The 15,280-nt window shown below is 29.7% G+C and overlaps 1 long non-coding RNA gene across 1 annotated transcript in view; it reads left to right on the forward strand.

Moving 5' to 3' along the window:
• The window catches only part of LOC139427136 (uncharacterized), a 46,575-nt gene extending 34,562 nt beyond the window's left edge, over positions 1-12,013 (forward strand). Inside the window, exon 3 of the long non-coding RNA XR_011638293.2 lies at positions 11,786-12,013. This is a non-coding gene — a long non-coding RNA (uncharacterized LOC139427136). The remainder of the gene's footprint in view (positions 1-11,785) is intronic.
• The last annotated feature ends 3,267 nt before the right edge of the window (positions 12,014-15,280 follow it).

Below are 15,280 nucleotides of genomic sequence, written 5' to 3' on the forward strand. Positions count from 1 at the left end.
AACCTATGGAATGCTCTTCAAAATTGCTGGTGTCACAGATATTGTCAAACTTTGGATAAATTGATGAAACGAATGCCTCACATATGCACTATTCTTATACATGGTAAAAATTACATTAACAAAGTTTTTTAGACCAATAAACAAAGCTTTTTATGCGGTGTGAACTTCCTGTTTTTAAATTTCCGGGAAAACATAAGTGTGCTCAGACGTTTAACAAGGACTATATAAATATATATTGAAAGTATAGGTATTAAAAAAATGGATTTTTGTAAAAAAGTTAATTGAGTTAGTAATCTGAACGCATTCCAAATTACTGTTCTGGGAAAAACGAAGTGACGAAATCAGCAGACTTAAAATGAAGAAAATTAAATGAAAATTTAGTTTTTGTTAAACTGAAACCGCCAATTGGTTTCTAGTTACGTAAATTATTTCACTGATTAAATCTTTCCAAATTAAAGTGATCAGTTAGATGATATTTTTTTGGTTTTGTCGCAAAAGTTTTATGTGGTTTGAAATATTTAATATTTCTGTTTTGTCGAACGAAAAAGTTTTATAAGGTTTTTTGTGTGACATTTACATTTTATATGACATTTTCTGAGCTTTTTTAAATTAACTTATGCGCCATCCTTTAAAGTTTAAGTTCGTTAAATCAAAATTCATTACTTCAATTGGGGTAATTACACTTTAATACTATTTCTTTACTTTTGAGCTTTTGTGCTAAATTTTTCGTTTAAATAATTTTAAGATTTCAAAGTATATTTTCTGTAATTATGAATTCGTAACTGGTATTTATTGAACAACCAGAGAGCCTAGCATTAAATACAAAAAAAAATGGGATTTTCACTTAGAAATATGTACAGAAAGTGAGACTTTTATTTAGAAATATGTACAGAAATTTTTTTTCTCTCCAATACGATAAAGTACTTAAAAAAATTAAGTAAAATTAATTAATTGCTTTTATTTATTTCTAACTTTACATGAAAATTAATAATTTTAATTTTTGGAATGTTTTGCATTTTGTAGGATATTTTTATTGGATATGTCTTCTCATTTTATTCATAAAACAAAATAAATAGATTCACAAAATAATATATTTGTATGCCCTAAATCTGGCAAAAAGGTTACTTAAATCCAATTTCTTATATAACATTTTTATAATTTTTTTCATTGCAATTTAAACTCCGACTAACGGAGATAAATTTTACTATATTTTTACATAGACAATCCTTTATAAAAGTATACAAGCAGAAAAAAAAGCTTAAAATAATATTCTTAAGTGACATTAAATGATGTCCAATATGTTAGACATTAAGTCTCAAAAGGATGAACTACATCCGGGAATTTTAATTTACCTAATGCATAGAGCACTCATGCTTAATAAACTTCGCATATGGCAATTATGCTTAAAGGATCACGTCATATTTTTCAACCAAAATTTATGCACCTCAACTTTCCGTCATAAAGTTCAGATTTAAATAATTTAAAAATGATTTCTATTTTTATATTAGCTGCAATAAAAGTAATTTTATGATTTTAAAATAGTCTGTGCTGTAATTTTATGATTTTAAAATAGTCTGTGCTACATCTTAGAATTGCAACCTGTTCTTTACGGCGACTTTTACTCAAAATTTCAAATTTCTACTCAAAAGATGTATTTTCTCTAAACTGCTCTAATAAACCTAATTTTTTATATAGCTTCCTGATATTACTTAATTAATTTTCTGGGAGATTTTATCCAAATATTTACAAAAAAAAAATATAAATTTAATTATGACGCTACTTTGGAACTTATTTTTCCTGCAGAAATCCTAAATCAAAGAAAATAGACGTTTTCTTAAAATTAAAATCAATTTTGTAAAAAAAATATCATTAACTTAATTAAAAGTGTTTACTTATTACGAGAAGAAAATGCCAATGTTGTGTGTAGCCTTAACATATACAGTCTCTGGCCAAATTATTAGACACACTATAAAATTCTATGTCTATAAAATTCTATGTAAAATCTTAATTATCAGGTGATACTATACAACCTTATTGTTAAGGTAGCAGGTAACTTTATTGTAAGGTTAGTTAAGGTAGCATTATATTGTAGTAATAAGCATATTTTTGGCTGTGTGAGATACACTTCTATTTGAATATCAAGTAAGGACATTTATCTGAGAGAAATGAATAAAAATCGTTTAGAAAAAAATTATTTACTAAGTAAATATTAAATTTGAATACGGCCAGATTAAAAAATATAAAAATAAAGAAAAGAAATCCCTTAAAGGGATTAAGAAATCATTCTCTTCACATGGAGAATTTTTGTACTGATTGATATTCAGCGGTTGGGACTGAGAGGCCAAAAGGCCCCCCAGTTTCATTCACTTTCAATTTCTAATCGCCAATAATTAGAAATTGAAAGTGAATGAATTGTTCCAAACGGACAGTTAGGAGTCTGGGAAGAAATCCATGGTTGGCGATTTATCGAAGGATAACATAGCCTAAAATATAGCCAACCCCCAATAATTAATATTAAATTTGAAAATAATTTATCTAAAGCGAATCGCTAAAAAGATTGTTATTATTAGTATAACCATGTAACTGAAACATTTTTGTAGTAAGAAATAAAGATTAGAGAGTTATAAATAGAGTTCTGTTTTCGATTTAGTCGCGACAGTGAATTAATGAGTCTTACATTAGTATTGAAATTAAAAGTTAGCAGTTATATTGATCGTTAAGAAATGAATTAAAATATTTTCTTTTCTCTTTTTATAAAATGTAATAAAAATTAAATAACTGGTTTAATTTAATTAAAAAAATTCAGTTAAAAATGATTAAAAAATTAAAGTAATTAAAGAAATTTTAAACGCTAGGATATATATATATGTGTGTGTGTGTGTGTGTGTGTGTGTGTGTGTGTGTGTGTGTGTGTGTGTGTGTGTGTGTGTGTGTGTGTGTGTGTGTGTGTGTGTGTGTGTGTGTGTGTGTGTGTGTGTGTGTGTGTGTGTGTGTGTGTGTGTGTGTGTGTGTGTGTGTGTGTGTGTGTGTGTGTGTGTGTGTGTGTGTGTGTGTGTGTGTGTGTGTGTGTGTGTGTGTGTGTGTGTGTGTGTGTGTGTGTGTGTGTGTGTGTGTGTGTGTGTGTGTGTGTGTGTGTGTGTGTGTGTGTGTGTGTGTGTGTGTGTGTGTGTGTGTGTGTGTGTGTGTGTGTGTGTGTGTGTGTGTGTGTGTGTGTGTGTGTGTGTGTGTGTGTGTGTGTGTGTGTGTGTGTGTGTGTGTGTGTGTGTGTGTGTGTGTGTGTGTGTGTGTGTGTGTGTGTGTGTGTGTGTGTGTGTGTGTGTGTGTGTGTGTGTGTGTGTGTGTGTGTGTGTGTGTGTGTGTGTGTGTGTGTGTGTGTGTGTGTGTGTGTGTGTGTGTGTGTGTGTGTGTGTGTGTGTGTGTGTGTGTGTGTGTGTGTGTGTGTGTGTGTGTGTGTGTGTGTGTGTGTGTGTGTGTGTGTGTGTGTGTGTGTGTGTGTGTGTGTGTGTGTGTGTGTGTGTGTGTGTGTGTGTGTGTGTGTGTGTGTGTGTGTGTGTGTGTGTGTGTGTGTGTGTGTGTGTGTGTGTGTGTGTGTGTGTGTGTGTGTGTGTGTGTGTGTGTGTGTGTGTGTGTGTGTGTGTGTGTGTGTGTGTGTGTGTGTGTGTGTGTGTGTGTGTGTGTGTGTGTGTGTGTGTGTGTGTGTGTGTGTGTGTGTGTGTGTGTGTGTGTGTGTGTGTGTGTGTGTGTGTGTGTGTGTGTGTGTGTGTGTGTGTGTGTGTGTGTGTGTGTGTGTGTGTGTGTGTGTGTGTGTGTGTGTGTGTGTGTGTGTGTGTGTGTGTGTGTGTGTGTGTGTGTGTGTGTGTGTGTGTGTGTGTGTGTGTGTGTGTGTGTGTGTGTGTGTGTGTGTGTGTGTGTGTGTGTGTGTGTGTGTGTGTGTGTGTGTGTGTGTGTGTGTGTGTGTGTGTGTGTGTGTGTGTGTGTGTGTGTGTGTGTGTGTGTGTGTGTGTGTGTGTGTGTGTGTGTGTGTGTGTGTGTGTGTGTGTGTGTGTGTGTGTGTGTGTGTGTGTGTGTGTGTGTGTGTGTGTGTGTGTGTGTGTGTGTGTGTGTGTGTGTGTGTGTGTGTGTGTGTGTGTGTGTGTGTGTGTGTGTGTGTGTGTGTGTGTGTGTGTGTGTGTGTGTGTGTGTGTGTGTGTGTGTGTGTGTGTGTGTGTGTGTGTGTGTGTGTGTGTGTGTGTGTGTGTGTGTGTGTGTGTGTGTGTGTGTGTGTGTGTGTGTGTGTGTGTGTGTGTGTGTGTGTGTGTGTGTGTGTGTGTGTGTGTGTGTGTGTGTGTGTGTGTGTGTGTGTGTGTGTGTGTGTGTGTGTGTGTGTGTGTGTGTGTGTGTGTGTGTGTGTGTGTGTGTGTGTGTGTGTGTGTGTGTGTGTGTGTGTGTGTGTGTGTGTGTGTGTGTGTGTGTGTGTGTGTGTGTGTGTGTGTGTGTGTGTGTGTGTGTGTGTGTGTGTGTGTGTGTGTGTGTGTGTGTGTGTGTGTGTGTGTGTGTGTGTGTGTGTGTGTGTGTGTGTGTGTGTGTGTGTGTGTGTGTGTGTGTGTGTATTAATAAAAGCATTAAAACTCTTTCGTTTTCATAAAATATCTTTGGTAAAGGATAACTGTAGAAATTCGATTTTGGTTGAAAACATACCAATGAATAATAATTAGATTTATATTTCAAAAGAGAAGTTATTTTAAGATCTTTCACTTCCATATAAGGAAGGATTAAACGATTTTCTATAACATAGAAAATCGTTTCATTGAATATAAAATCGTAATTCCCGTAATTTCATAGAAAATCGTTCTTGAACATAGTTGCAGACCAGGTTCACCCATTCATCGCAACAGTTTTTCCTGCTGGGGATGGTGTTTACCAACAGGATAAGGCTCCATGTCATAAGGGTTGAATCGTCGAGGAACATTCCAATGACCTTCAAGTCATGTCTTGGCCCCCAAATTCCCCTGACCTTAATCCAATAGAGCATTTGTGGTCCTACTTGGAAAACCAAATTCGTGCTGTCACGCTACCCCCTCGCAATGTGAGGGAATTGCAGGACCAGTTGGTGAGCGCTTGGTACCAGATACCTCAGACTACCTATCTGCACCTTGTGGAATCAATGCCAAGGCGGGTGCTAGCTGTTTTGAGGGCTAAAGGTGGTCCTACATGTTATTAGCAGGGTGGTCATAATGTAATGGCTCTTCGGTATATATATATATATATATATATATATATATATATATATATATATATATATATATATATATATATATATATATATATATATATATATATATATATATATATGTAATGCGTATTGTGGCATCACAGTAATTATTTCTTAAGGTAAATTAGAGTAATGAATAAGTACATTAATTTCAAGTCAAATAATTAAGTGTTTTTAAATTTAATTTCATTAAAATAATTATTAGTTATTAAAGCTTATGCTTTAAAATTTTATTCTTTGTTTGGTTTCATGATTTTAGCCCACCACCATATATAAATAATCGAAACATTTACATAAATTGCTCCTTTACATAGCAATTGCAATATTTATTTAAAATACCCCATAACATTGCAATAGAGACATTAATATAAGATGTCTCATGACATTGCAATTGAAACATTTATGTAGAATGCTTCATAATATTGCAATTGAAACATTTATGTAGAATGCTTCATAATATTGCAATTGAAACATTTATGTAAAATGCTTCACAACATTGCAATTGAAACATTCATATAAAATGTCATCAGCTATTTTGCGGTGATTCCTTTAATTTTTTTTTTAGAATTAAACTAACTTCCGTAAGCTGAAGGTCAAATTTTCTACCACTTTATACAGATAATTTTTTGTTCGAAGCGGACTATAGTTTATTCACCAGGAGTTGGAACTTGGCTACGCCTTCATCACGTGGTATCCGACAATACTATTTCGCTATTTTTGGGAGAAGAATGTGAAAATTCCTGAACAAGATTGCTATTTGGCAATCGTATGACAAAAATATTAATTTCGCAATCTTTATGTGCATTTTTTTAACATGAAATATTTCATAAATTTGATAATATTTCTCTCTTTTGAGTGAATAGTTTGTCGTTTTTTGAGACATTTTAAGTTAACATATTTAATTAGACAGAGAAACGAAAGGTATAATAGCAGATGATAAAGCGAAGTAAGCGACTGAAAAAGAATTCACTGTTTTTGGCCCACAATAAGGGTTGTCTCAATTTCAAGCGTGCAGACGTTTCTCCTGTTACTCCGCGCTGAAATGAGCTCTTCGTACGAGGAAGTGGAGCCGAGTGCCAACTCCTGATGAACGAACTATAGTTGGCATACCTTCAAAAGTGAGATGATTTAAATTTGGGAGATGTCAAGATACACAGCTAATATATCTGACATTATGTCTTCGTGATGTAACAAAGAAGGGATATTTTATCCACGCGGCATTTTGTCTTCTCAATATTCGTCCACGTGATATTTCTGCCACAAAATTTTGCTTTCCCAGACCCTAAGAATGCAATATCATTTAAATGGGATATCTGATTCCATTCCATTCGACATTAACCTCTCTGGGACGGGTGAGTCATGAATGCATTAGTACAGAATCAGGATGGAAAAAGTAAAGAGTGGTAGCTCAAATGTAGGGCATGACTAATTTGACAAATTTATTTTTCTTTCACTTTAATCAATATTAATCTAATCACATATCTAATCAATATTAGTTCAAAGTGTGACTATATAATTTTTATTTTGAACTGAGTAGTGGTGAATTAAATAAATCAAACTAATTTTTCCCCACCTACAAATAAATTTGTTGGCTATCAGTTTCATTTATTTATTTTTTTTACAATGATTGAGAATGTTTCAAGATGTCACGTATACGTGGCAGTCCGCGCGAAATGGTTAGACCTTGTTACTTTTTCTAGAAGGTGTTGGATAGATTCTATATTTAATTTAATCCAATTCAGTACTTTAATTTTTCATATTTTTGTAACAGTTTAGATTTTAAGGCTTATTTTAAGAATAAAACTTGTATATCGGTCATTTTCATAAAAAAAAAAAAATCACCCTAAAAGTCAAAAATTAATTTAAACACAAGTGTCTAAAACGATTTAAGTATTCGAATAGATGTTTAACGTTTAATAAGTGTCTCGGTAGTAATGGGAAAGTTTCCTTTTTCAATTTTCTTTTTAACTTCAGCTTTAAAAATGTTATCTGTCAAATTTGATACTTATAGAGGAGATATAGAATAGAAAGATTTTAAATTAGTAGGTGATTGGGCTTTGAATTTAGTAAAAGACAGAAATGTATATATTTATATATATATATATATATATATATATATATATATATATATATATATATATATATATATATATATATATATATATATATATATATATATATATATATATATATATATATATATATATATATATATATATATATAAATATATAATTTTTTTTTTATGTACTCCACCCCTCTCTTAAAAAATTCTTAACTAAAAAATTTTTGTCTTTCAAAACTATTTCTAACTACCTAATTCTACTAGCTTTCCCTTCTAACGACCTAATTATTCTATCAATCTTCCCTTCTAGCTAGGGGAGAGTGGGGTCAATTGTAACAGGGTACGATTGTAACAGAGCAAAAATTTCGAGTATCGGGTTCTAGATTTGGTTCCTAGGTGGCGCACAAGGTGTATTTAATAAATCTACATGTACACCCCTGCTGGCAACCATTTTTATGTACTTTTGAAAGAGTTACATCACAAAAGATATTTTCACGCTACATAAGTACTTTTTTGGTACTAGAATATTATATTGTAACAAAGTAATTTTGTTTAAACAAATAAAAATTATTAACCGAATATGTAAGTGGACATCTTAATTAACATTTCAAAAAAAATATTAGTTTTGTTAATTAACTAGCATTGTTTTTAATAAATGAAGCTGAAATGGCGTCTTGGGGACGATAGTAACAATAAGTAAAGGGACGATTGTAACAGCTGAAAATAAATAATCTTATGTTTACAAACCATTACTTAACTCTTTAAGAACCACCAATAGTTTCCTATATCATTTATATTATGTTGCATATGCATTATTTTATTTGTCACCTTTCACAGCATAAATTAAAATTTTTAACCCCTTAAAGTTAAAAGTTTAACCCTTTAGGTCTCTGCTCATTATTATTTTTACTCCTAAAATATCACTATTATTTTGATCAATAAAAAAATATATCACAACTATGATAATATCTATAATTAACTATGTTTTAGTTGAATTTATGAACTGTTACAATTGACTCCGTAAGTGGGAACAATTGTAACAAGTGCACGACTGTCAAAAATTGTTAATAACTAATATAATAACATTTAAAATAAGGTATTTATTTTTTTTCTAGTAGAGGATAGTCTACTTTGCTCGTCTGTCAATTAATACTAATAATATATTGGATTTTTTGTTAGTTTGAAATAGTTAAGTAAAAAATGTTACAATTGACCCCACTCTCCCCTACTCAATGATCCTACTGATCTCCCCTTCTAACTACCAAATGATTTTACCAAACCTACTTTCTTTTCTACCAATCTTTCCTATTGCCTCCCAAATGATTCTATTAACATTCCCTTCTAACTATTTACTTATTCTGTCTACATTCCTTTTTAAAAACTTAATACTTTTTCTTACCTTCCCTGTTAATTACTCAATTATCCAACCAACAACGAAGAAAGTTCCTGATTATGGAACCAAAGTTGTAGTAGGTCTTTTTCTGGGTTATTATTTGTGCTCCACTCACATTGTTTAGCTTTATTTAATGTTAATTTACTACAAGCATGTTCTTTTTGCAAATTATCATGATTTCCAGAAAAACAATTCAAATGCTTCAAGTTAATTATTTTGTATACATAATCTAAATGACTGAACCTTTAAAAATGTTTATTAATCTAAACTTGGTTTATTTACTCTATTTTTTAAATCTCCACTATTATACGTTGCATAAAAAAATGTACTTCAGCTTACCTATACAGGGCACGGTAAACAAAACACTCGGACAAAGTTACTGCGTCATAGAATAAAAGTTAACTAATTTTTTTTACAATTTGTGTGCTCCTTTTTTTGTCGACCACTTTAACTATGAAATATTTTCGATTACATCTCTAAGTATAATTAACATATAGATTTTTTGTGGCTTTTTTAAATGTAAAGTAGAAGATGTTCTATTTTAGAGTTATTTAAACCAGAGAAACGACAGTGTGCAATCGTTCTTTTGCTCTATACACAAAGAAAGTAAAAGTTTATTATTATTATTACTTGTCATATTTTGCTAATTTATTTATTTTTAATAAAGTTACATTAAAAATTGTTTGACCTGTATTTTTTTTACCACAAACTGTAAATAATAAGTTTACCACGTAAAAAGATACACATTTAAATTTGTCATTTTAAATCGAGGCACTTTTCCCGTAAAGGTAGCATCCTGTCTACTGGTTTATTCTTAGCATTCTATTTCAAATATTACTTCTTAGGAAACTAGATTAGTTTGGTAACTCATCTAATACCATCATAATCGGAATGATATAAGGGTTCTGGGGTTTTTAAAAGGCGAAGGAAGTAACAAGAGAGGGGTAATTTAACCTCTTGCTCTCTCATGTATAATAAATATCTCTTTTTGGGACATAATCACGAAGAAAAGAGCACGTCTGTCCACCCAGAATCGGTAAATTTATTCTCTCTTCATTTATCGATTTTTGAAAAAGAATATTTATCGCTTAGAAATTATTTATTAAGAACCTATTTTATTATGATGTCAACGAGTTAACTAAACGGTAAGCATGCTAGTAAGAGAGATAATTTAATTAAATTTGCACTTTTGTCTCTTAAGTTTTATTCACCTACTGTCTGCGTCCTTTATGTCAATAATGAACATGGCGCAAAATGATAATTGGATGAAAAATCGATGTTTTGTGAAAATAAATAGCGTTTGAAGTTTAATATTTGAAAAGTTACTCTAATCCTGGGTTTTTTGGATTCAGAAAGTATGCAAAAAATGAGAATAATTCATTGATTTTAACAAGTTTCATCGTGATCGAAAAAAAACGCCAAATTGGCATTCTAATATATATATATATATATACAGTCAAACCCCGCTATAGTGAACTCCCGGATATAGCGAATCAAAAAAGTGAGGAAGTTGGATATAATGAACTTTTTTCTGTCTTCGACTGATTTCTTTCTTGATTTTTTGTAATAATTTTGAAATTTTTATTTCAAAATAAATACATATATCGATTTTTAAAACCATCTATAGAAGAGAATATAGCGATAACCATTTTTTCTTGTTCGCTTCATTATTGAATTGGTTCATCATTCAGAGAAGCCGCAATTGTTCACTATCTGGACAAATGATTCAAGTCAAGCCGATGAATTTGCTAAGCGATTAGGTGAGACTACTTTTATGTGCTCGAATGGCTGGTTAGACAGGTTTAAAATTTGGAATAACATAAATTGAGGAAAAATTATCGGAGAGTCGGGAAGAGTTTACCATATCTGATGTTGAGGATTGCTCATCAGCTAAAGATTACTATTTTTCTTTTTTTTTTCTTTGCACGCAAGACGAAGAGTAATAAAAAATAAGAGTTAGCATATTTTTGTTACTACGTATTATTTTTTCTTCATTTTTGTATTACATTTTATTCGTCATTTATTTAAATAATGTCGTGTAATAAAAGTGGGGAATTCGGAACCATTAGTTGAAATTGTTTGCGAAACGAATATAGTGAATTTCCGGTTATAGTGAACTGAAATTTCGGTCCCTTGTAGGTTTACTATAGTGGGGTCTGACTGCATATATATATATATATATATATATATATATATATATATATATATATATATATATATATATATATATATATATATATATATATATATATATATATATATATATATATATATATATATATATATATATATATATATATATATATATATATATATATATATATATATATATATATATATATATATATATATATATATATATATATATATACAGGATGCTCTCAAAGATCTGAAAGAAATATCTCAAGAAATACACATTGGATCAAAAGGAAAAAGTGTGTTTAATTTTCTATAAAAAGCAATTCATTGATACCATACACGCATGATACCAAATACCAAATACTCACTCCCAGGGGAAAGGGGGGTGGTGAAAACTTGAAGTTTTTATTGCAGATTTTTCAATCATTTATCAACTTAACCAAAAGCACATCTACTTAAACTGCAGGCTTTTCAGTTTATATATGGCACAACAAAGCAGAATGAAAATAGGGTTCAAGTTATTCATATTGGCTATATTTCGAGAAATGCATCTCATATAAAAAAAGAGAATAGAATAAATGATTTTGAAAGGAATAAATTTCTGAATAAATTTTAAAAGGAAATAAAACTTAAAGACAACAAACCTAACCTCAGCCCTTCTAGAGGTTAGAGTGACTATCATGGTGTAGGAATCGAGTTTGGAGTCATTCGATGGGTTTTTTTTTTTTGCTTTCTAACAAATTGTCTATTATTATTTTTTTTCCCGATCTGATATCCTCTCGATCAGATATGATTCTCCTGATATTTCCATTTTAAACAATAAAACCCGATTTACATGCTGCTATTACAGCCCCGTCTGTGAACCAAGATGCAAAATCCTGTAAATCAACATGCGATTATTTTTTTCTCTTTTTTTCTCATCTCCTTTTTTTCTTTTAGGAGAACTGAAGTCTACAATGAAAATGGCAGTTTCTGTTTTAAGAAATTTTTTTAATATCTCCCCTGTTTCAGTGACAGGGATAAGCAGATAAGGAGATGAGTACCACCATTGGATAGCTTTTTACTAATGAATGACGATATTATCATTGGATGGCTTTTTATTAAATATGTGTTTTCTCGTTAAGAGCTCATGTTTATTTCTAGAGATATTATTTAATCATGCCGGTACTTTAGCGATATTGTGTTCATAGTTTAAAATTATATTTTTATTTTAGACATCAAAGTTGTAATTTTTTGAAATTCCATTATTATTTTGCTTAATTTTCTTCTATTCAAAGAACCCCTTGGGTGTAAGCAAAGAAATAACCATAATGTTGTAAGGTATCTTGCCTAGTGTTGTGCGATGTATGGATTTCCACAGCACCACTTATCTCCTAAAACTAACTATAATTATAAGAAAAATATTAAAATTGTAAAATAATTGAAAATAATGACTAAGTATACACATTTAAAAGATATTGAAATCCTCTTAAAATCAATACGATATTTAAAAATAATTAAAAATAAAGAGTAACAAAATTTGCAATTTCATATAAATTTTTTGAATTAAAAGCCAAGTAAATAATTGAAAAAGATTAAATTAAATAAGACGTAATTAATCACTGCAATTGTTCACATCTGGGAACATTCGCTTCTTGACTTCTAATATATATACATTTATCTAATATACATTTGGCTATCTAATATACACATTATCTCAAATATATTTAGCTTCTAATATACATACATATATTTAATAACTGAACTTTTTGTGTTTCTTTCCCCAGTTTTAAAATTTAACCCACAAATATTTATAATTAATGTTAGATTCTTTTCAATAAGTATTTATTTTGCTCGGTTTGCATAATTAAAATAGTTCTGAAACTGCGATTTTTGCAGCATTACATTGTACTTAGATAAAATTTCGTATTTTTAAATTTTTTTTTCTAAATAATTAATAAATCTATTCATTATTGTATTTAAATTGACCATAATACATGAATATGCATGTTTGTTCCTACTTTAGATGCAATGTAACATTTGAAATATTTATATTTTTTAACTGTGTTAAAACCGGAGGTACACGTACAGGGGTTGGACAAAATATTGGAAACATTTCTATATTAACACATTTTTTTATCTTTCTCAAAAAAATAGTTACACAGTCAATTTATAAATTTAGAAGTGTTTAGATTATGCGATTTCTCATCAATGAAATTTAAAGCTTTTAGAGATTTTAGGGATCGACAATAAATTACAAGTGGACAGACAGTGTTTTTGAACACCCTAAGCCAACAAATGTATTAATAACATTATAACTTGTGAGAGTTATTTTGATTATTATAAGCAATAGTTGCACACAATTTCGAAAACCTAGATTAAATATTTATGAAGATATGGACGTTTTTATAAAAAAAGACCTATTTTTTTTTCGTCTTATATTTGTTTGCTACAACTTTAAAAATATTCAATTAAATTAAACAAAATTTTTGGAGCGATTTAAAATTAATTTCAAAAATATTGCCCTAAAATGTGAGGAAAATTTATTTAAAACTGCACTAGATACTATGAGCTACTAAAGTAATTCTTTTATACAGCGCATGAGAGGGAAAAATTTAAATTTGTTTTTCTTAATTTTGTAGTGAATCGTATTTAACAACTAATTAAAAAAAAGTCCAATTTGAATATCTTGCAAATTTAAAAAATTTCAAGCCATTTTCTGTTTTTTTTTCGTACTTTTTAAAAGAAAGATAAAAAGGATAGGGATTTTTCCACTAATTTCATTTTATAAGATTGAAGATTTATTAAAAATGACACCAGCATTGTTGGTGATCATCCCCCATAAAAGTATTTTTTCTTTCGCATGCTTTCTTACCTTATACAATCACATTTTGGTGTTTCGACGTTTATTGTAAGGTACGATAATTTGTTATTTAATTTTGTCTTATGATACAAAATAATATTTGTAGAAAATCCCTTATCATTTTGATCTTTCTTTAAAAAAGTTCAGAAACTATTTAGAAAATTGCTTGAATTTTTTTTAAAATTTTAAGAGATTCAAATCCAATTTTTTTCCATTAGTTTACCAAATCCAATTTACTACAAAATTATGAAGAAAAAATGTCTAATTTTTTACCGAATTTTAAAGCAAAAATTTTGAAATTGATTTTAAATTGCTCTACATTTTTTTTAAAAATTTTATCGAATATTTTTAAAGTTACAGCAAAAAAAAAGGAAAAAAAAACGTAAGAAAAATATTAGCTTTTCATTAAAATGTCCATATTTTCATAAACATTTAAGCTAGGCTTAAGAAATTTTGTGCAATTATTGCGAATAATAAGTAAAATAACCGTTGCATGTTACATATTTATTGCTACATTTTTTGGCATAGGGTGTTCAAAAATATTATTTTCCGTTTGTAATTTATTAATTGTTAAAAATTTGTATTGTTAAATCCCTCAAACTTCTAAAAGCTTTAAGTTTCGTTGATATGTATGAGAAATCGACTGATCTAAACACTTGTAAAGTTATAAATTATTATTTATGTATTTTTTTGAGAAATATGAAAAAATGTATCTGTATAAAAGTGTTTCCATTATTTTATCCACCCCCGCATGTGCACCTGTAATTAAAAGCCCCCTGCCAGTATAATTCATATTTTGTTTATCTTATAATGATTTATGACAGTGAACTAAAGATTCGGAACTGTTAAATATTTATTTGCAATATTCCTTTATACTTCAATTGTAAGTGATTAAAAGCATTCGACTGATCCGATTGAGATAACGGAGCAGATTGCCGTTTAGGACCGGATTTATTAAGGAATTTATAAAGAAATCATTAAGAAATTTATTAAGAAATTTATTATGAAATTATTAATTTATTTAATTTATTGAGAAATTTTAAAAAAATTAAATTTAAGCAAACTCGGCATTTTCTTGCATTGTTTGTTAAAATATAAATAAAGTCTTTATTTCTTATACTTATTCGAAAAAAGGCAATATATTTTTAGCTACCATCTTTATAGGTTTCTGCAGATTTATAATAAATAAATAAATAAATATTACTAAAATATTTTTTGCATAACATAACTCCACCTAAATCTGAGAGATACTAGTACGTTTGACAAGGAAAAAGAGCTTTATACATATTTATATTAGTTTACGGGAGAAGGCGAAGGAGTTTATAAAGCACAGCATTTGAATTGCAAATAAAAATTCCACAGCATACTCCAAAGGACGGTTGTTAAACTAAAATCAACCAATCGCAGTAGAGTAAAAAGGAAAAATCGAACCTTGGAAGATTAACTTTATTCTTAAATTCTTTCATCTCGCTTATTTCAACACTTACAATTAAATAAAAAATACTTTAAATTTTATACATCATATCAAACGTAAAAAAAGTAAATGTTTTTTTTTTTTTTACTTTTCAAGTTGTTTATTTTTTCACGATTAA

This window comes from Parasteatoda tepidariorum, chromosome 11, assembly GCF_982258835.1.
Source record: "Parasteatoda tepidariorum strain Cologne lab strain chromosome 11, Ptep-v5.0, whole genome shotgun sequence".
NCBI classification, from domain to species: domain Eukaryota; kingdom Metazoa; phylum Arthropoda; class Arachnida; order Araneae; family Theridiidae; genus Parasteatoda; species Parasteatoda tepidariorum.